The sequence below is a fragment of the Trachemys scripta genome, chromosome 11 (genome assembly GCF_013100865.1).
Source record: "Trachemys scripta elegans isolate TJP31775 chromosome 11, CAS_Tse_1.0, whole genome shotgun sequence".
In the NCBI taxonomy this organism is placed as follows: Eukaryota; Metazoa; Chordata; order Testudines; family Emydidae; genus Trachemys; species Trachemys scripta.
Genome location: NC_048308.1, coordinates 17,539,941 through 17,561,080, shown reverse-complemented (window position 1 = coordinate 17,561,080; position 21,140 = coordinate 17,539,941). Strand labels below are relative to the sequence as shown.

General features: G+C 42.4%; 1 protein-coding gene across 2 annotated transcripts in view; it reads right to left on the bottom strand.

Moving 5' to 3' along the window:
- The window catches only part of THSD7B (thrombospondin type 1 domain containing 7B), a 491,576-nt gene extending 489,811 nt beyond the window's left edge, over positions 1-1,765 (bottom strand). For both annotated transcript variants that reach the window (XM_034786451.1, XM_034786452.1), the window contains exon 1: positions 1,699-1,765. The gene's annotated coding sequence lies outside the window, so the exon portion shown is untranslated. The remainder of the gene's footprint in view (positions 1-1,698) is intronic.
- Between the last annotated feature and the right edge of the window lie 19,375 nt (positions 1,766-21,140).

Genomic DNA, 21,140 nt, shown 5'->3' with positions numbered 1-21,140 from the left:
AGCCATCTAGCACTGGACATAGGAGATGACGTGCATGTAAACCAAAAATGATAACTGAGTACAAGCTATGCTACTTTTAAAAGCCTTTAAACAAGTGCTGAGTTTACAGTGTACCTCCCCAACCCCATTTTTCTCCACATGCAGGTAAAAATGTTATTATGTTTTGCCCTGATTAATTTCATATTTAATAGCACTTTGGGATCTTTTTAAGACAGTTTTAAAACAGCTATTACAGCCATATACTAGGGGACACAAAGGGATATCCCTGAAGATTAGCTGCCTTCTAGTTACCCAACAAACCTGTACCATCCTTGACACACTGCCTGAAAGATAAATTTATCATTTTGACATTCAACTACTGCTTGAACAAAGAAAACCACAAAAAAATGGGGACATGTTTTATCATACCCTGTACTATAATTATTTAACACAACATATTCAGGATATTTAAACACTGCAGAGACTACCTGTATAATTCTGAAAAATGCAACTTGAGCTCCTCCAAAGACAGTTTATCGCCTGCAGCACGATAGATGCTATGAACTGCATGATAGTATCCCTCACTTTTCCAATCAAAAGATGCTTTTAGCCTTGGTGATGCAAGAATGGTGTTTACAGTTGAACAGTTACCAGTGCGGCAGTAAAGAACTATTTCCAACCATTTTTACAGAGTGTATTTCAAAAGAAATGAAAAGCAACTGATACTATCCCAAAGCTCTTTGAAGGAAGAAGAAAAAAAAAGTACTGAAGACAGTGCAGAAACTAGACAGTAAAAAAAAAATCAGCTGTTTTGATTTCACATATGTAGTTGAATCCCAATTTTACACAGGATCGCAGGGTATTTAAAATCAGGACATTTACTGCAGAGTTCTGCTAGGAGACATAGCTATTTCTTAAACAAAGTGTATACATTTTAATTGCAGATTTAATCTGCTTCGTTTAAACACTTTTGCAACGTTTGTTTAACGCCACAGAAGCGACACTTTCACAACAAGCGTTTCAACTCCGATTCCAAGTAGTTTATATTAGTAAAACAAGAACGCCAATTAGACTACAGGATCGTACTATAAAACGAGCTTAACCAGGAAGTGCATCGACCATGTTACAGTCTAGCAGATTACAGAACCCCGCGAATTTCTTCCTTGCCTTAATGCATGCACAGACTTTGGGGCAATCGCAATGCAGATTAACAACCACACCGAGAAGGAAATTAACTCTCTCGTCTTTGAACAGGTTGAAGCGCTCTTCGCCCTAGCGGTTCCATTCCGTCTCAAGTTTACAGTGCGGAACAGGGTTTGGTGGGCTGCAAAGGTTTCCATAACAATCTGAGAACATGGTTAGGCTGCAATAAAATCAGAGTTTGTTGAGGTTTTTTTTCATAAAATAACCAGCTTGGAGGGGGGGGGGGAGAAAAGTCAGTTGTGTGAGGGATTCAACCCTTCTGCGAGCTGCTGCTGCTGCCTAGGTCCCTAAATCCCTGACTCGAGGCGCATCCCAAGGAAGGGGCAGTTGAAAACTGCAAGCAGACAAGGTTTAAGGTGACCGTTTACACTGGCCTCCCAAATCTGCCTGCTCCCAAATCAGCCTCCTCTTAGGATCTGCAAAGTCAGCACGGGGCGGCTGGCTCCTAGAGGAGTGCGGGCTGCAAGCACAGAAGCCGAGGCGGCTGCTGCTCCCTGCTCAGGGACGGGCACTTACCAGCCTTGCCTCAGTCTGCCACGGGGGCTGGGAGCAGCGGCGCGCTTCCCCGAGCGGAGGAAAGATGGTGGTTTAGCAGCGGACCACCCATCCCAGCGTATATGCATGCAACAGCCGAGAGGGGTTAAGCTCTGGAGGTGGAACAAGCGCTTCCTAACGCCACCTGCTGTACAGCTCTGCAGCGTTATTGGCTGCTAGGTGACTCCCCGAGGCAAGCGGGCGAGCCAGCCCCAGCCCCCTCCTACCCTCCCTTTCCTGGTCCTTAGAGGAGCCTGGGCTTGTCCTGGTCCTTCGCCCCCGTTCTCCGACCTCAGGTGCCTGGTGGAAGCGCTACACCTGCCGCGCTTTGTGCAACTGCAGGGGTGAGAAAGTCACTAATACCCCCCACACCATCCCCTGCACAGAGCTGGGGGCCAGAGAGCCCAGACCCTTTCCCTGCCCGAGGGGAGCGAGGGGGCTAAAGGGCTCAGACCTAACACCCCCCCTCCGCTCCCCCCAGCAGAGGTGGGGGAGAATGACGGAAGACAGAAGGCTCAGACTTCACAGAGGGCAAAGTTGGAGGCAAGAGGGTCTCTCATTTCCACTCCCTCGGCTCCTCTACAGCAGCAGCAAGTCTGCCTGGCACCCACCCCTGAAGCACAGGGCGCCCAGTGCAGGATGCACACAGGAGAAGAGCAAGTTGTACCTTTTATCTAGTGGCAGCAACACTTAAGAAATAACTTTGCATTTAGAACAAGTAAAGGTTTCTCTTAGAAGTGGCATAAAAAACAAGGAAACGGAAGTGGGACTAGCATATAGAAAAGATTTTGGCCGAAGCCAGTCGTTAGCACCAAACCACTGAAATGCTGTCAGTAATTTGTAACTAAAAAAATAAAATAAAAATAAAGCAGCTTTTCCACACCCTTTTAGCATATCTGCAATAGCCATGTTGGTCAAAAGCAAGAGTGAACGATTGTCCCAAAGAATAACTTGTCCCACTGGGATGAGGTGGAGATGCAGTAACATAAACCTTTTCCTGGTCTACCAGTACTGGCTTCACGCCATGCGGCCCAAGATGTTGAGTCTTTCTCAGTGACTTCCTTCATCTCAGGTAGCTAGGTGCTGCCCTGCATCTTCGCCACCTGTGTTAGCATCATCTCAGCACGACAACCAAGTTCAGGATCTATTCAAGCTGTAACCTCTCTATACTGTTGTATGGATGTGAAACCTGGACACTATGCTGCTCAGACTGGGCAAAGCTGGAGCCTTTCCACACACAATGCCAACGTCGTATATTGGGCATAAAGTGGAATGACTTCATTAGTAATGCAGAAGTTTGTGGTCGCTCCGGTGTACAGGCTATCGGGGCCGTTGTCCGCAGATGGCATCCTACGCTTTTCGGACATGTCGCAAGAATGCCACAAGATGTTCTAGCGAACACTGAGGGGTGGAGGCAGCCCAAAGGCAGACCCCCTATTACATGGGTTCATCAAGTCTGTTCCAGTGTTGGACTCTCAGGCTGTCACGCCCTTGCGGCCACACAGGAATGGACCAATGGTGAATGATCACTACGGCCAACCATTCAGCTAAGCTTTGAAGAAGAAGAAGAAGAAAATAGCCATCCCAGTACTCATTGTTTAATCTCAAAATTAAAACTAAAGTGCGCAAGTCAGTTGTTAGGCAGGTGAGTAGGACTGAATTACAAAGGGCCAAGTGATCTGAAATTACATGGGATGTGGGAGCCTGCACATCAAGTCACCATTTGTAATTGTGGGGACATGTAGACAACAAGCAGGCACTATTATTACTGGTGCTAGAGCAATGGTGAAAAAGCTAAGGAAAATGGCAGTGTACCCTGTCAGAACAGAATCTGGCCTTTATTTAAGTAGATATTTTATAGTGACACTTGGGGGAGTGAGGGAACCATTTTGATAGAGGGGAAAGGACTCAGTGGCAAATGACCTCCTTTTTGCCCAAGGAATATAGAGGCACTGTCTTTGCACCCCTTGCTATATCTGACGGAGTACCCCTGAAGAGGTCTGATTATATCTTCACTCCAACAGGGAGCAGCTCCTCTTGCATTTTGCATTAGGAGCAGCTGCACCAAGAGAAGAAACCTGCTAAGCCTTCTTCCTATGAGACATCTTCTCCTCAACACACTTTATCTCTTCAGCCAAGTACAAGAAGAGGAAGTAGGTGCTAATCCTTTTGGAACACAGCACTTAACACTTATCTGGTAGGTGATAAATGCTGCATTCTAAAGGGATTAGCATGGAAACTTTACTATAAACAGAGGAAAAATCCATTAAAATGCATTGAATCAACTGAGGACTTTTACTTCCCTATGGGCATGTCTATATTAGCTCTTTCTCTCTAAAAGTTCCCACTACTGCTACCACAGTTTCATAGATTCATAGTTTTTTTATAGCCAGAAGGGACTATTATGTTCATCTGGTCTGACCTTCGGCATAACACAGTCCATAGATCCACAGACAATTTCTGCATCAAGCCCATAACTTCTGATTGAACTACAGTGACCTAAAGAAGAGCTCTGTAAACTCAAAAGCTTGTCTCTCTCATCAACAGAAGTTGGTCGGATAAAATATATTACCTCACCCATCTTCTTTCTCCGAGCTACAACATATCTTTCAGAAAGACACCCTGTCTTGATTTGCAGATTTTGAATGATGGAAAATCCATCATACCAGTAGGTAATTTGTTGCAATGGTAATTACTCTCACTGTTAACACTTTGTGCCTTGTTTCTAGTCTGAATTGTCTACCTTCAGCTGGATCCTGTTATGCCTTTTTCTGCTAGACACAAGAAGAGGCATCTACTATCAGAATCTCTTTCCTAGGTAGGTACTTGTAGACCATGATAAAGTAACTCTTACCTTTTGCTTAAATAAATTAACTAGATTATTGAACTTTGTAAATTTCTTACTATATATTTAATAATAATCCCAATAAATAACTCAATATTGAGTGAACTTTTTATATTTAGCACAATAAAAGCACAATAGTGTATTTTCCTCAGCCTTATAATTGTACTAATCATGCAATATTTAAGGCACTTCCATGATGACTCGTATGGGTGAGATTTTCAAAACTCAAACTTTGTCAAACTTAAATGGATCAAGAGCACAAATTATATTGACTTCAAAGTCACTTAAATGCTTTTGAAAATCTTACCCTGTATTTTCAGGAGTTGAATTATTAGTACAAGAGAACTCCAAACTGGCTGAAGTTCTCAAATAAAGGGGGAATATTGATTTTTGAGTGAAGTCTGTCACTTTTTAAGAAAAGAAAAGAAATATTCTTCTCATTCTTCACTGATACTTGTTGAATGTTTCAAAAAAGCTACCTATACTCAATAACCTTTTTCTTATATCAGGATATTTTAATGCTCACATCCAATTAACCAAGTACCAAATGACTGTACACATAATGAAATTATCCCAACGTGTATTCAGCTATTTCTCATGGCTCTTTTTTCTGCATTGTTGCTGATGGTTCATCCTTATACTCCATATACTGTGAACCTAATTACGACTAGTGTGTATCAAGAATGATTCCACTGACTTCAGTGGCATGAAGCTGGCATTAATGAATGACAATCAGGCCCTTTGAGTCTAATATATGACCTTTGTGATACGACTGTACACCAGGGACAACCTCGTTAGGCACCAAAAATTAGTCTAGTAGACATGTTTCCCAATTTCCCATTCAACAATCTACACCATTTTAAAGGACAAAGTTGTGTCAGCCAAGAATTTCTTCTCTTGTTTTTTTTTTCTTTTAAATCGTCCCTCTGGATCACAAAATCCCTTTGATGACGTTATTATTTATATTGCCATCATTCCTAGAGGCCCCAATCGAGATCAGTGCCCTATTGTGACTAGGCACTATATAAACACATAATAAGAGAGTCCTGACCCTGAAGAGCCTACTATTTAAATAGACGAGACAAAGTGTAGAAGGGGAAATAGAGGCACAGTGAAGTGATTTGCTGAAGGCCGCCCCAATCCGTAGCAGAGCGAGGAATAGAACCCAGGCCTCCTGACGTCTAAGCGTGTGTCCTATCCACTTGGGAACATATATTTCCTTCTGTTTTTCAGACATCTTCCTGAGAAGTTCCCTGGACAGAAAAGCCTACTAGAGTACATAGGCAGTTAATTTCACCTAGTAGCAATTCTGAAGACTTCCCAGTCCAGCTGCTAGGCTGGTTGCCAGCCCCCAGTGTAGCAGCACTGATGCTGTGTATAGTGAGGCAAAGGTACAGTTTGCACTAGTGCAGTTTACCCTGAGTTGAAGCAGGGGGTGCAAGTTGCTACTTGTATCAGCTTTGCCTACCTACATTAGGAGTTTGCACCAGTGCAGCTATGCTGGTGACTAGCCACCGGTGGCTGAAATCCCCAGTGGAGACAGGGCCTTAGATGTAAAGCAAGCCCACCAAAGAGCAGTGGTGCATGCAGGACGGGAGATGGTAATTCCAATGAGTGCCAATTCCTTCCCCAGCATACATTTTGGCTCAACTCCTAACCCCTCAAGAGTTCAAATTTCCTCAAAGCCTTTTGGAGGAATAGTTCTTCCAAAAGAAGCGCATGAAGTAAACAAGGAGGCATATCTTCACTGGTCAATTTGAATCACAGAGCCTTAGTAGAGAGACAATGAGGAGATAAAAAACAGACTGTACAGTGAGAGGATCTTGAAATCTAATCAGCTTCCCACCTTTCAACCCAGTTCATTGTTTTCTCAGCTAGGAATTGGATGATCTTCCTGTCATTCCTGCTCATCTTGTTAGATGGGTCTTGTAGATTAACTTGTCTCAAGTAAAGGAGAATGGAACCTGGAAGAGAGTATTAGAAGTGCTAAAATAATTCTCTTTTATGGATTACTAGGTGAGATTAAAATGAGAATACCAAAGCCACTTGAATGACAGCTTGGATCAAGCTCATAATGACCTGGTTTGTGTAGGCCAGGTGTTATGTAGATTGCAGCTTGCTATTGTGCAAAATTTTGGCAACTCACACTTCAACAGCCAGTTCCAAGGAAATTGGGCACAAAGCCACTTACTACAGACAGATCTATCTTCAGCGAGATAGGCAGAGAAGCCTTCCTTTTCTGATGGCTTGTCCTTTGGGGGGGTCTCAGCCAACCTGCCAAATCCTGGGCTGTTTTACAAGCTAATAAAAGGATGGGGTTTTCAAGCAACATGAGAGAGAAAGGAAACTTGAATATAATACCTTGTATTTAAGAGTCACATCTCTAAGTATGCTTTCTCCTTTCCATAAGTAGTAAAAAATTAAGTGTAAAATTATCTAGGAAACAAAATCTTCCATTATTTGTCTTAAAGATGGTCAAACTATTCATTATAAATTATATTAGTTACAGATTTAGTCTCTTCCTTGTTAGAAAATCTTTCACAAACTGATCCACCTATTCTTTGAATGTTTGCAAGTAATCACGGAATAGTTTGAACCAATAATTCTCAAGACTAGGGCTTGTGTATGACCTATTTACCTCAGCTTTTTTTGCTAGTCTTTATTCATATTGCAGGACTGGTTATATAACCCATGGTACTTATTCTGCTCCTTGTATGGATGACTAAAACATTTTAACTACACATGGCAGAATTCAATTTGTTTTTATTTCAACAAATATCATCAATGTTTATTTTAAGCATTTTTTCCATTTTTTATCAATTTAAATTTTCACAACTGTGGGAAATATGGAGGGGGTCAAACAATATTATTTAATGACAGTAGATGTCCAAACCATTAAAGTTTATGACTGTTAAAACACAAATTGTCAAAACTACATGTCAAAATATACAAAGTAAATATCCTTAAATCAAACTCTAAAAAGTTCTCAAGCAGCATTTTTCTTATTTTGCCTATCTGTAAATTTTGATTATCATCAATAGACATTTTTTTTCTGTTCATGAGTGTACAATGTGAAATCAACATTTACCTATATTGCCCAATAAGCCTTACAAGCTTAATTTTAATACAAAGAAACAATGACATGCAAAACAAGAAAGTAAGTATTTTTGGAACACATTTTTGTAAGAATAATTATTCATTCTGAAGTCTGATGGACTTTCAGGGTATGTGAACATTTTCACAAATACCCAGCATTTATTCATACATTCACAAATAAGTAAAGATGGCTCCACAAATCAGAGCAAATCAAGTCAGTTACTCTTATTCATTAATCAGATTTATATCTGTTGTTAAGCAGTAGTGGATTTTTGTTGGTGATGGTGTTTTACAGTATTCTATAAATGCTGGTCTTACTCCCTCGCCCTTTTTTTTTTTTTTTAAGGAAATGTACAGAAGAGAACAACTTTGGACCATATGAATCCTATTAGTATACTGAAACTGCAAATACATGGCAGATTTTTCAAGTATTAAATGCCATACATTTTCTGTTGCAATAATATTAATTTAAGTAGTGCAGTCAACATACATGGCACTGTAAACTGTAAGAAAAAAAGCCAAACGGATAATGAATCCCAACCCCAAAAGCGTTACAGTCTAGAGGCACAGAAGGAGGCAAATATTACAAACAAGACAAGCAGAGGGTAGCTGTAGTTATTGGGGCTTTAATACTTAATGGAAAAGTGGATTTTGAAAACTGTCTTGAATCTGTTTGTTCCAGAATTCTATCAATGGTCAGAAGTTATTTTTAATAGTCTATTCTGTGCTTGGATTATGAGAATTTGGGGGAAAAAAAGAAAAGAAAAAAGAAAAGAAAGAAAGAAACTACCCTCTCACCCCTAGAGTTGGCCCTTCAGAAATCAATGCTAATGAACAAAGTGCAGCACTGGGAGCTTGCATCTCCTTTGTGGTATCAGTTCTGTGCATTCACAGGGGACTCTATGAGTGCCATTATTTATAATTAGAGGGGGGGATAGAAGAAAGAGATGAAGTCATTCATCCATGCTTCACAAGGGGTCATATCTCCCTGGCAGATTTACCAGGGATTAACAAATATTCAGTTTAATAATATCCCTATTTGGGGGGCAGAAATCAATTATCCTACGTAATAGAGGGATTTATCAAGACACCAACCATAATTTGGTAGCAGTGCTGGCTTCAACATAGTAGCGAGCTCCTTAAGGGGTAGGAAAGAGACAGGATATGTAGCTAAAATATTAACAGTGGTTCTGGATCAGATAGTGACTGCAACGTCACCCTGTAGAGAAGCAGCCTATTCCATCTGGTCCCTTCATTATCTGCACATACCACATTGGGTAACAATTGTTGTCCATTACATCTAGGGTATTGGAAAAACTGGATTAGTCAAAAGGGCCTTTTGGATAGCAGACATGTAAGTTAATAAACTGTTTACTCTGAAAGTTACTGACCTCAGCCAATTTCTCTTTTTTGGGGAGAGGTGCTAGAATGTTTGAGGCGGGGTGGGTCTGCTTTTTCTTCATAATAGGAAACTTGCAAAAAGGCAAGATCCTACAGCAGGAAGAGTCCCTTTTAGAACTTTATACATTATAAAGTTATCAACATGCAAATTACTCTGGGGGGGAAGAAAAAAAATTAAATCCTTTACATGCATAATTACCACTCTGGATGCTGGATATAATCCAACACACAACTGGTTAATGTAGAGGATTATTTGCAGTCATAAAATAATATAATTTACATTTATGGGCCTGGTCCTGCATTCCTTTTATAAAAAGCGGCCATTGACTGTTTCCATGCTAGATTCGTTTGTGCCAGACTGTACAAAGATGGCAAACTCTCACCTGGGGCAAAGCTCACAGCCCATGTTTTATGTATACTACAAAGGATCTTCCAAATTTTTATTTTTATACACAGTATTCTCAGCGATTCTGGAATTCATTTCCCACCCCTTTGATTGTCAAACTTGGGTTCTGTTGACCTTCAAAGCAATGTTGCAAGACAAATCTATTCTCACTTCAAACCAGGAGAAGCCTGAATTGTGGAGAGTTCTAAGTTAGTTTTAGTTGACATCGGTTCATTTGGAAACATTGGCTCATTGATGAATTCATATTTTTCCTTTTAATTATTTTTTGAACACACATCTAGAGGCTGCAATAAATGTCTTGAAGAAATACAAACTAATAAATCAATGATTGGTATCCATAGGCTATTATACCCGGAATGCAAAAACTGAAGGGTTTGATAAGGAAGCATTTATTTAATATTGAATTTTTGTCTTATTCATCTCACACACTATGCAACTTACTATTTTGCTATTATTTGAAATACTCTTGTTTATATATGCGTACAGGGACTTGGGGGGGAGCTTGAAAGCTCTATAAGTAGGAAACGAATAGAAATATTTTAATCATACTTGCAGCTAGTCTTTTTTTAAATCTGAGTGTTTGGGAGAAAAAAATGACACAATGACAGTTAATTATAACTGATCCTGCAACACTTCAACACAGACTAATAAGTTCAGAGAGCGCTGCCACCAGTTGGCTATCTCCTCAGGAAGCACTGAGCCTTTGCCTAAAATAGGTTCATTTGTTTCTTGGTGCAAAAACAAGTATAATGATTTGCTTTGTAAATACATCTTACAAGGTGCTTTAGTCTTCAGAAAAATGAAGACTGTAGTGAGAGGAACTATGTACTCCAGCACATGTAGGGTTTAGGATTACAAAGTCTCTTTTAAAAATAGGTTTAACAATGTGTACAGAAAGGCCATTAAGACATTAAATCTATGAATCAGGAAAACCACTGTTTGTCTAAGTTGTTTGTCTTTATTGTGTGTGCATCTGAGACTGAGCATAAATTACTGCAGAGCTGGGGGAAATAAGAAGGTGTGGATTACGGAATGACAAGTATGGTGTTAGTATGTGAACTGCTGCCTTGATCACTTAGTAATAGTGCTGCCTGCTACAGCACAAGATGGCTATCTTTAGGAAAGGCTCTGGATCTGTCACTACCCAGGCTGCTGATGCTCCTGCATGACAAGCTTGTGATCTAGGAAAGTGGGAGAGAGTGGCAGTTTGCTTCCCGGGTACCATGTCTTATCTGATTCATGGAATGGCATTGATTGTGACCTCAGCAAAGACAAATATGCTATAGGGAACAGAGGGGATGGACAAACTGACCTAATCTCTAAATTTTGTGAGGAGTCTGCCAGTTTTCTTCAAGAATTTGTAAGGAAGGAGTTTACATTTTAGATGTAAAATTGTGTATAATATATTTATGTTTTATATGATGCTTATACACAGACACACAAACTCTTATATTTGTGAGGACAATGGCAGATGTGTACAAAGCACCAGAAGTGGTATAATATTTAGATACCAACACAACAGGCACCTTTATAAATATGATATATAGCTGGGACAAAGACAAGGGTGCAAATTCTTCAGCAACCTATATTCTGTGCAATGTCACAGGACTTCAGTGGGATTGCATGGGATGTAATTTATGCCTGAGCAAAATTTAACATAAGACTTTCCAGTCAGAACAAAAACAGTGCATCCAGTGATTAGACCTGACTGATACAACTAGCCAAATCATCCCTATGAGCTTGGGTTCTTTGGGTGGAAAGTGTTGCCTAGCTGCCATATACAACTGTGACAGTCTGTACCCTTATGTTCACCCTTTTACAAGACTATGATAAATTTGGTACAAAGCATGCCTTGTGAGATATCATTTGAAAGCTCATAATCCACTGAACATTATTGTCCTAGTAAAATCTGAGTTGCAACAGTGTATGTAAAGTTATAAAATTCTACTGTCTAAGACATGTTCCAAGTCCAGGGAAACAGCTTCAAATCAGTTCCCCAGAGACAAAAAGCTAGCCAACACCTCAGCCAGGTGTCAGCATAATCAAATGGACTATCATCTGGTTAAGCAGCCATTCTCTGGCAGGAAAAAGGGTGTGAGCGGGAAATTTACATGTTGACAAAGAAACAGCTGGAAGTTCCCATCCCACAGATTGCTATCACCTGAACCTTAGCTGTAAATGATTTTCAAAGGGGAAAATAACTATACGTGAGAAAAGAGGACACATTATCTCTACTCATGGCATTGACAACACTTGAAAAACAAAGGAAGCATTATTGAACTGGGAAGTGATCCTGGTTGAAGGATTCAGCCAGTAAGTCTGCTAGAACATGTGGTGAGAGATCCTTTGCTTTGAATTCACTTTAGCTTGTTAAATTAGCTATTAGTTGTGTTCTTGTAAAGAAATTCTGACTTTTTGTCTCATTACTTGTAATCACTTAAAATCTATCTTTCTGTAGTTAATAAACTTGCTTTATCTAATCCAGTTAGATTGGCGTGTTTGGATTGGCATGTTTGGGGAACTCCATTTGAGATAAGGTCTGTGCATATAATTTTCTATTAATGAAATGACAGACTTTATATGAGCTTGTATTGGCTAGGAGTACTGGGCAGTACATGTTGCAAGTTTCTGGGGAAAAGTCTTGGGCTGGGAATTGGCTAGTGTTGCTCTGCAGTATAATTCAAGGGTGGCAGGCTGCCTGGCTGAAGCACCCTTGCAGTATAGCTGGAGGTAAATTACATGCTGAAGGCTGTGTGTGAGCAGGTCAGGAGCGGTTGCTCTCAAAGCAAAGTAGTGTAGGCATCCCAGGTTGGAGAAGTGAGAGGACACAGTTGTCCAACAGTCCAGATTGTACTCTTGGTAATGTCACAACAACTTCTGGAAGATATGAAAGAATATTAAGCTACTGATTGAATTCCCAATCACTCTACAACAGAAACCAAGTGGATGGAATCTTAAATCCTATTTGTTTTGTCTTTAAATTGCAGAGGTCAAGATATTGTCTGAGCATATCCCATATCAAATTGATGTGAAAATTAACAGGAATTGGCTCTGGTAATAAGTTGTGCTGTGGTATTATTCCATAGTTTCATGAGGAGAGGAGATTCCCTGCTTGCCCTAGCTCTGCGCAGCTCCCAGAAATGGCCGCCAGCTCCCTGCAGTCCCTAGATGCATGGGCATGCAGGGAGCCTCCGCATGCTGCCCCTGCCCCAAGGGATAGCTCCACAACATCCATTGGCCGGGAACCACGACCAATGGGAGCTGCAGGGGCAGTGCCTGAGGGCACGCGCTGCCGGGATCCCGCACCCCAACCCCCTGCTCAAGCCCAGAGTCCGCTCGACCACCCAAACTCCATCCCAGAGCCTCACTCCGCCCCAACACCCTGTCCCAGTCCTCTCCTGCACCTCAAAGCACTCATCCCCAGCCCCACCCCAGAGCCCACACTCCCAGCCAGAGTTCTCACTCCCAGACACACACACACACACACACACACACCCCAACCCTCAGCCTGGAGCCCTCACCCATACCCTGAATCCCTCATTTCTGGTCCGACCCAGAGCTTGCACTCCCAAGCCAGAGCCCATACCCCCACACACACCCCAAGCCCCTGCCCCAGCCTGGTGAAAGTGAGTGAGGGTGGAGGAGAGCAAGCAACGGATGGAGGGGGGGATGGAGTGAGTGAGGGCGGGGCCTCTGAGAAGGGGCAGGGCGGGGCAGGTTTTGTGCAATTAGAAAGTTTACAGCCCTAACCCCAGGTCAATTTGCATCTTAGATCTCACATCAAAGACAACACTGATAATAAATCCTTAGTTGACTATAGGATTGGGTAACTAGGAAAACTAAATGAGTTATTTACAGGGTGAAGCGGGTAACACATAAGCACAGATGAGTTATAGTCTATGGTTCTTCCTTTATGTGGACACACAATAGAGGGGGATGGGACACACTTTGCAGTGGATTTCATAGTTATTTGGTGACAGAAGAGGAATGGTGAGACTCTGGAATCTTGGGTTCTATTCCAGGCTCTGGAGGGCTGTGTACTCTAGTGAACACAGACTCTTTTGCCCATTCTCACAAACTTGACCCTTTCTACCCTATCCCCTCCAGTCTCTCCCAGTCCTAGTCCTGTCCCCCTTGCCACTCACAGTTCCTTTTTCCAATCCCATTTTCTTTGCCTACCCAGTCCCAGTCTCCACTCCTCTAGTTTCTCATCCCAGTCCCAATCTCCTTGCCCAGCCAATCCCAGTTCCCACTCTCCTACCCCAACTCCTTGTCTCCATCTCCTTGCTCAGACAGTCTAAACCCCTCACTTCCTGGCTCCTCATCTGATTTCTCTCTCCCATGTCTCACCACCACCACACTGGCTTCCAGTCCTAGTCTCCCTTCCCAGGTTTCTCATCCAGTCTCAGTTTTCACCACTTGGCTCCTACCCTCAAATTCCTAGTCTCAGTCCCTTCCCATCCATTCCCCCCAGTCTCTCTTTTTGACCCCTCTGCACTTGAATTATACATTCCTCTGTGCTGCCACAGGGAAGTCACAGAGCATGGGAGAGTCAGATCCACACTAAGAGCTGAGAGAGGTTCGAGCATGCTTAGTGAGTACCGAATCTAAGGAGATTTTAGCTGCTTAAATTAAAGTCTCTACTGAGCATGTGCAAACTGAGGAGGTTTTCCAGAGGCTTGTAACTTGGCTAAATGTGGGTGGATTTTCACTGGGATGGCAAAAGGCACATGCCTGACACCACGGCTGCCTCTTATCAAATTTCAAGTCCTCGCCCCAGAGTAATAGAGCTTTTCAAAGAAAAGGTTACCAAGAATTTTTTAACATTAGCAAAACTATGTATTTTTCCCTAGCCTTTGTCTCCGAAATGACTAAACTGTTTTAGCTGAAACTTTCCACAAAAATTCAGCCTGAGGAAGATGTGCAGCATGTAGAATTTCAGCCCAGTCAGTTAAAGTGCAGCAGCAGTCAAAAAAACCCTAACAATGTTAGGAACCATTAGGAAAGGGATAGATAAGATAGAAAATATAACAATACCTCTATGTAAATCCATGGGATGCCCACATGTTGAATACTGCATGCAGATCTGGTCGCCCCATCTCAAAAAAGATGTTTTGGAATTGGAAAAGGTACAGAGAAGAGCAACAAAAATTATTAGGGATATGGAACAGCTTCCGTATAAGGAGAGATTAAAAAGACTAGACTTTTCAGCTTGGAATAGAGAGGGGGGATATGATAGAGGACTATAAAATCTTGGCTGTTATGGAGAAAGTGATTAAGAAAATGTTATTTACTCCTTCACATAACACAAAAACTAGGGGTCACCCTGTGAAATTAATAGGCAGCAGGTAGAAAACAAACAAAAGGAAGTACTTCACACAACACAGTCAACTGTGGAACTCTTTGCTAGGGGATGTTGTGAAGGCCAAACTATAACAGGGTTTAAAAAGGAACTAGATAAGTTCATGGAGGATAGGTCCATCAATGGCTATTAGCCAGGATGGTTAGGGATGACACCGTGGTAGTGTCCCTAACCTCTTTGCCAGCAGCTGGGACTGGATGGTGGGATGGATCACTTGATGATTTTCTGTTCTGTTCAGTCCCTCTGAAGCACATGGCATTGGCCACTGTTGGAAGATAGGATACTGGGCTAGATGGACCTTTAGTCTGACCCACTGTGGCCGTTTTTATGTTCTTATGTTCCAAAAGGTGACAGATGTAATAGTCTGTCCACTGAATGTCTTTTAGAACTAACTCAGGTTGACCCTGGGGATCTTTGCAATTGTTTCCTAGCTCCAGACTAATAAGAGTTCAAACAGCAAAGAGATAAAGATGCTCACCAGAAGAAATGGTTATTTGCCCTTCTCCCAGAGCTCAAACCCATTGGGCAAAGGCTAGTAACTTCTTCATGGGTCAACTGGGCAATCAAGAAAGTTTTTGTCCTACAATGGCCCATTTAGTCTTGATTATTGTTCTTGATGGGTGGAGAAACCACTCTTGCTGCCTAGGTTCACAAGTTCAGAGCAGGCCTTTTTTCAATTATAAAGCAAAACTTACATATTCCTGATAGCATGGGATACAGATGTTACATGTAAGATTAATGCATGCAGCAACTTACAAGCATTTTATAGAGTCTAAACACTAAACACATCTTTACAGGCCTAACACCTGTCTTGAACAATATTAACATACAGGTGGGCTAGGCTGGTTTCCACCTATGAATTTGTCAGTGCTCAACTGATGCCTACAGGCTTAGCAAGAGCTGGCACCTGGTTTTCCAGCACCACCACAGATAGTGACTGTCATTGCCTCTAAAGTTGGTTCCCTCCTCTTGCCTCCACATCAGGCTTGAAGCACATGAGTGAGGCAGTGCACCACTTACGGTACCATACCCATAATGTGGCCAGTCAGTAGACTTTTGTTTTCCAGGGCAGTCAGGCAACACCAGTACTAAACTCACACACAATTTCTAGGGGTGGGGTGGGGAGGAGAATCTGTGAATGTATTGACTTTATGGCAAGTCAGTCCTCAATTTGGAGAGGCCCAGACACTTGTGCAGATGCCCAGAAGAGTGGGAGGGAGGGTGCAAGGAGCCAGGGGCAGCTGTTGTCCCTAGGCCCTGCAATGCTGGCTCCCTCTAAGCATCCTCAGAGCTGTGCATCATCATATCCTCCTCCACTGTCCCCTCTGCACAGCGTGCAGGATGCGTTGGATAGCAACAGTGTTTACCGTACCAAAAGATTATGCAGCTTAAGCATCCTCTTGAATACTGGGGAGCATGGGGAGGGACTGGACCTCCTTGAGGCATAGTCTTTCACTAGACTTATGGGATCTTCCACTTTCCAGAGTGTCAGATCCCAAATCAAATAATTAGTCCGCAGCCACTCCTGAGCCCTATTATCTCTTGTCATCACCTTCATAACAGAATACCTGAAGTAGTCCCAGACCACAAAAAAATTTATCATTACAAGTATCATACAGTTTCCCCGGTACTGAATCACATTAATGATAATCTTCTGCAGCAAAACTCAGCTTTACAACAGCATGCCTGCCTCTCTTTCTGCACAGCAAGACTCCAATCAGGAAAGGTTAATAGCTTGTGAAACACATCCATGAAGCTCCTTTTGTTTTACACTGCAGGTAGAATTCTTTCCCTGTCATGATTGTTGAACTGGTGGCAGATACATTATATTTTGCTGCACTTCACACATTTTCCTTTCACCAGCATCCTATAGTACTTCCACTGCATGTAGGCAGAATTGTCTTTAGTACACCAGTACCATTATCATGTTATCCAGCCAGACCAACAAGACCGTTGCGTTCTTAGTTCCCAGAGACCACAGCTATGACAACAACAACTGGATGGTCTTTTCTCGAGATTTCAGTCCTGTACGATCATTTGTTGTAATAAAATGTTTCATAAATATTTCTTCTTCATAGGAGCCATAAGATCTGATTCTGCATTCGTTTCACACTCAGAACTACCTCTGAAGTCAATAATCTCATAAACAATATACTGTCTGGGAAAATCTCCCATTGGCTTAGGTAGCTCCATTGGTGGTAGCAATGGAAGCAGTGCTACTGTAGAAAGGGCGGGCATGACCCTATCATCTAGGTTTAGCAGATTTAGAGAACAGCATAGGGAAACCATCATTTACCTTCATACACTTTCTCAGCCGTAGATAGTGGTCTCTTACTATCAGGAGGCATGAGCAGGGCAGCCAATATGCCTGTTCAATTTCCAGAAAGGAATCCTGAACCAAGGACTAAGGAATTCATAGAACAATTTGCAAAAGGTGTCATATGCTGAGCTTCATCCCACAGCATCCTGATGAACTGATGAACCTACGTGCCCTGTTCACCAAGTCATCAGGCACATCAAGGATCCATGACTGCTTCTCCACGGTTTGTCTAGTGGAATAGGCATCTATTCTTGCTATTGCCTCTGCAATTATGCTCTATGAGCAGATTCACAGGCATTCCCACGTTCCATCTGATCTTTATACAAACTTTAGCAATAACTTCTACTAGTTCTGCAATTCTATTTTGACCATCTTTGATGATCCTTAAGCGGATGTGCATTGCTCCAACATGGTTGGGGTAAGAGATCAGTAGCAAGAGGTAGGTTATTCCATGTGTATCTAAAGACAGATGAGCAGCTAGAACAGAAAAAAGCCACTGATTTTTAGCGTGTGTATGCAATTCTAAATTCTTCTTTCTAGGCATAATATAAAATAGCATCAAATAGTAGACAAGTGTTTTAAAAGGTTTGGCAAATAGCATTATATGGGGCTAAAGAGGGAATAAATAGAGATCTTCAAGGACATGTTCACATGAAATCAAGTGCCAACCTAACCCCTAGAATAAGTACAGTGGAGTCTAGAAGATTTCAGTTCTATTGTAAATCTTGGAATGGTATATAGGCTTTGTTCTTTCAGTCAATCAGGGAAAAGCTCTGGGTTGGTGAGGAGAAGGAAGAGGAACTAATAAGTGGTTGAGTTGAACTTGTTCACTGATAGTAGCTCCTTCCATTGGTACAGTACTGAAAAATATTTTTTTCTGGATCATTCCATGTTAATCTTAATTCAAGATCTGATTGGTGGGAATCACCCATGATTTGATTGATGTTTTCCCATCCATCTAGAAAACTGAAAACAATCCTTGTAAATGATAAATATTGAATTTCTAGCAACAAAAAGAATGGAAGAAATAAACATGGATGAAAATTGCAAATATATTTGGCTAGACCCATGCCCAGGTTCTTTTTCCCCCCACTAAGAAGAGAGCAAAGACAGCTCTACATCATCTTTGTGCTCCCACAATCCTCGGGGCAGTAAGGGACCATTTTTGACCCAAGCATAATTTAGAGCAGCTTCACAGCAGCTCTAAGTTATTATCAGCTGCAACAGCCACCAGGGGCCATGATATAGCCAGGACCACTGGAACATGGCATGCTATGGGTACACTTCTTCTAGCTATGCTATTTCTAGACCAACCAATGGCTTCCTCATGCCAGGAGGTTCCTTACATGCCTGGAAAGGCACACAGGGCATGTCTTCATTGCAGATGGGAGTGAGCCTCCCAGCCAGGGTAGACAGACTTGTGCTAGTAGGGCTCAAGCTAGCACACTAAAAATAGCAACATTTACATTCCAGTTCTGGGTCTCAAGACCCCTAAGCTTGAGAGCCTGATCCAGAATGTCCACATTGCTATTTTGAACATGGTAGCTCGAGCCCCGTGTTGCCTGATCTATTGATTAGGTGATTGATTTAGAATCCCCAGTGAACACACTGAAATTTGGTAGGCTGAAATCAGACCCAGTATTATCAGAATTGCTGCTTTGGGAGTCTTGTGGGACACAGCCGGGACAATACCACTCACACTCAGGGAAGACCATCTGTCACTGTAAAATTATTTATTATTAAAATAATTAGTCCAATAAGTAAACCAATCCAGACAAGTAAAGCGAAGTACATGGGCGCCAGGTTTGAATAATTTTTGGTGTTGCTCAGAACGGGTCCAAGTCCCTCCCCCCACACCTGCCATGTAAACAGATATAATGGATTGGAAACAGTAAGTGTTTAACAGTTTCTCTATATTGCACAATATCACTATCATAAGAAAAAATTATTTAACTAAGAATATCAACTTATTCTTACTAGTATCATTACTACTACTTACGTATGACATACTGTGTTTGAGTACATTCTTCCCGTCTATACATGATAACGACACAGCTCTTTTGAATATGGAAACAACCAAGCACTCTTAGATCAATAACCCTCAAAAGCAAATACTTTCTAATATTAAAACAAAATATAGCGCTTTCTTTTGCACCACAAGATTACAAGGGCTATTTAAAAGTGGGGACTCAGAATCAGTACTCGCCTGCTTCAATACATTATATTTTGTTGTACGCTTATACAACCACTTATATACTTTACTTTAAAGAGTACAAAATAATCAAGTATTGTGCTAAATACGATCATACCCCAAACTGACCGCCGCATTTAAATTGCATGTTTTTCCCCTCAGGCACTCAAACAGTATACAGCAGTGTTCCCTCTAATTTTTCCCACTCGTGCGGAATGAATCTTGTTATGTGCACCAATATGGAGGTGATGTGTGACAAATCGCCTCAATATTGGTGCACATAACAAAATTAATCAGGTGGGGCTGAGGGGTTCGAAGTGTGGGAGGGAGCTCAGGGTAGGGCAGAGAGTTGGGGTTTGGGGGGATGAGGGCTCTGTGGTGGGGCTGGGGATGAGGGTTTGAGGTGTGGGAGGGGGCACAGGGCTAGGGCAGAGGGTTGGGATGTGGGGGTGAGGGCTGTGGGGTGGGGCCAGGGATGAGGAGTTCAGGGTACAGGAGGGGGCTCAGGGCTGGGGCAGAGGGTTGGGGTGCAGGGGGTGAGGGCTCTGGCTGGGGGTGCAGGCTCTGGGTTGGGGCCAAGGATGAGGAGTTTGGGGCGGGGGCAGGCTGCCCCACGGCTGGGGCCAGAGGACTCCCCCCCAGCCCTCTCCCCACCGGCAGCAGTGAGCTCCGGGGGTGGGGCTCCCCCTCTCCCCACCAGCAGCACAGAGCTCCGGGGGTGGGCGCCCCCACCCCTCCCGGCAGCACGGAGCTCCAGGGCTGGGGGAGAGGCCTGCAGCAGCCCTACATTGGTGAAGCCGGGCCCACATTCTTGAGTATTGCTGGAGCACGGGCACCACAGGCCCATATAACTCATTGCCTATGGCGATGTAGTACAACTCTAAAGCTGGTCAGCACCAGAACAGGTCTATACTCACTCTATCCTTGGGGAGACCGCTAAAGGTTGAGACAGATCCTGGTCTGACTGGCATCCCAACGAAAAACTCCAATGGCTGTACCTGAGAAAGAGATGTTTTATAGACCTTGATAGTCCTCATGCATATGTATGCATAGCTTTTCTCTCCTTTACCATATCTTAACTTCCTCACCCTCAGAATTTTGGCATGCCCTTATTCTATAGGTTGGTAAATTAATTAAGCAAAGCTCATCAATGTATACAGTACATCAATTGAATTACTCTGATTACCTCTGGTTAAGTATCTGCTAATTTTCTCTCCAAAACTACTCTAAAACTGGTACAAACTGCCTTCTTTCACCACTTGGTACTATTACAAAACAATAAATAGAGTCTTATGCCATCTTGTGACTTAAGGTCACTGTTAATTTACTTACTTATGCTAACTTTTTGAGCACTATTCCTAGCCAGACCATAAGGCCCTATACTTATCCACACTGCTTAAGCTATTCGTATAGGTCAAAGTCTAAAGGTCTCTTGCATTTCTGCTACCAACTCCTTACCCCTTTTCTTATGATTACTGTTATAATTACTACATGGCTACACCCGCTAGTGTAAATCTGTCTACCTGGGCTGGGAGACTCGCTCCCAGCTGCAGTGTAGACATACCCAAATGGGCCTTAATGTGGGTCAGGAGCTGGCCTTTACCAACATGGGTTATATGGCTCTATTTAATCTAAGCCAATAATAGAAATGGGCATATAGACTTTCTGAGGGGAAAGCTATGCCCCTGGAATCCGACAGAATGTTGAGCATATGTAAAAACACTATTTAAAGCACTGTCTTTTTAACAAAAGAATACTGAAACATCTACAAAAGCCTACTTCCCTCCATCTGTGATTGATTAG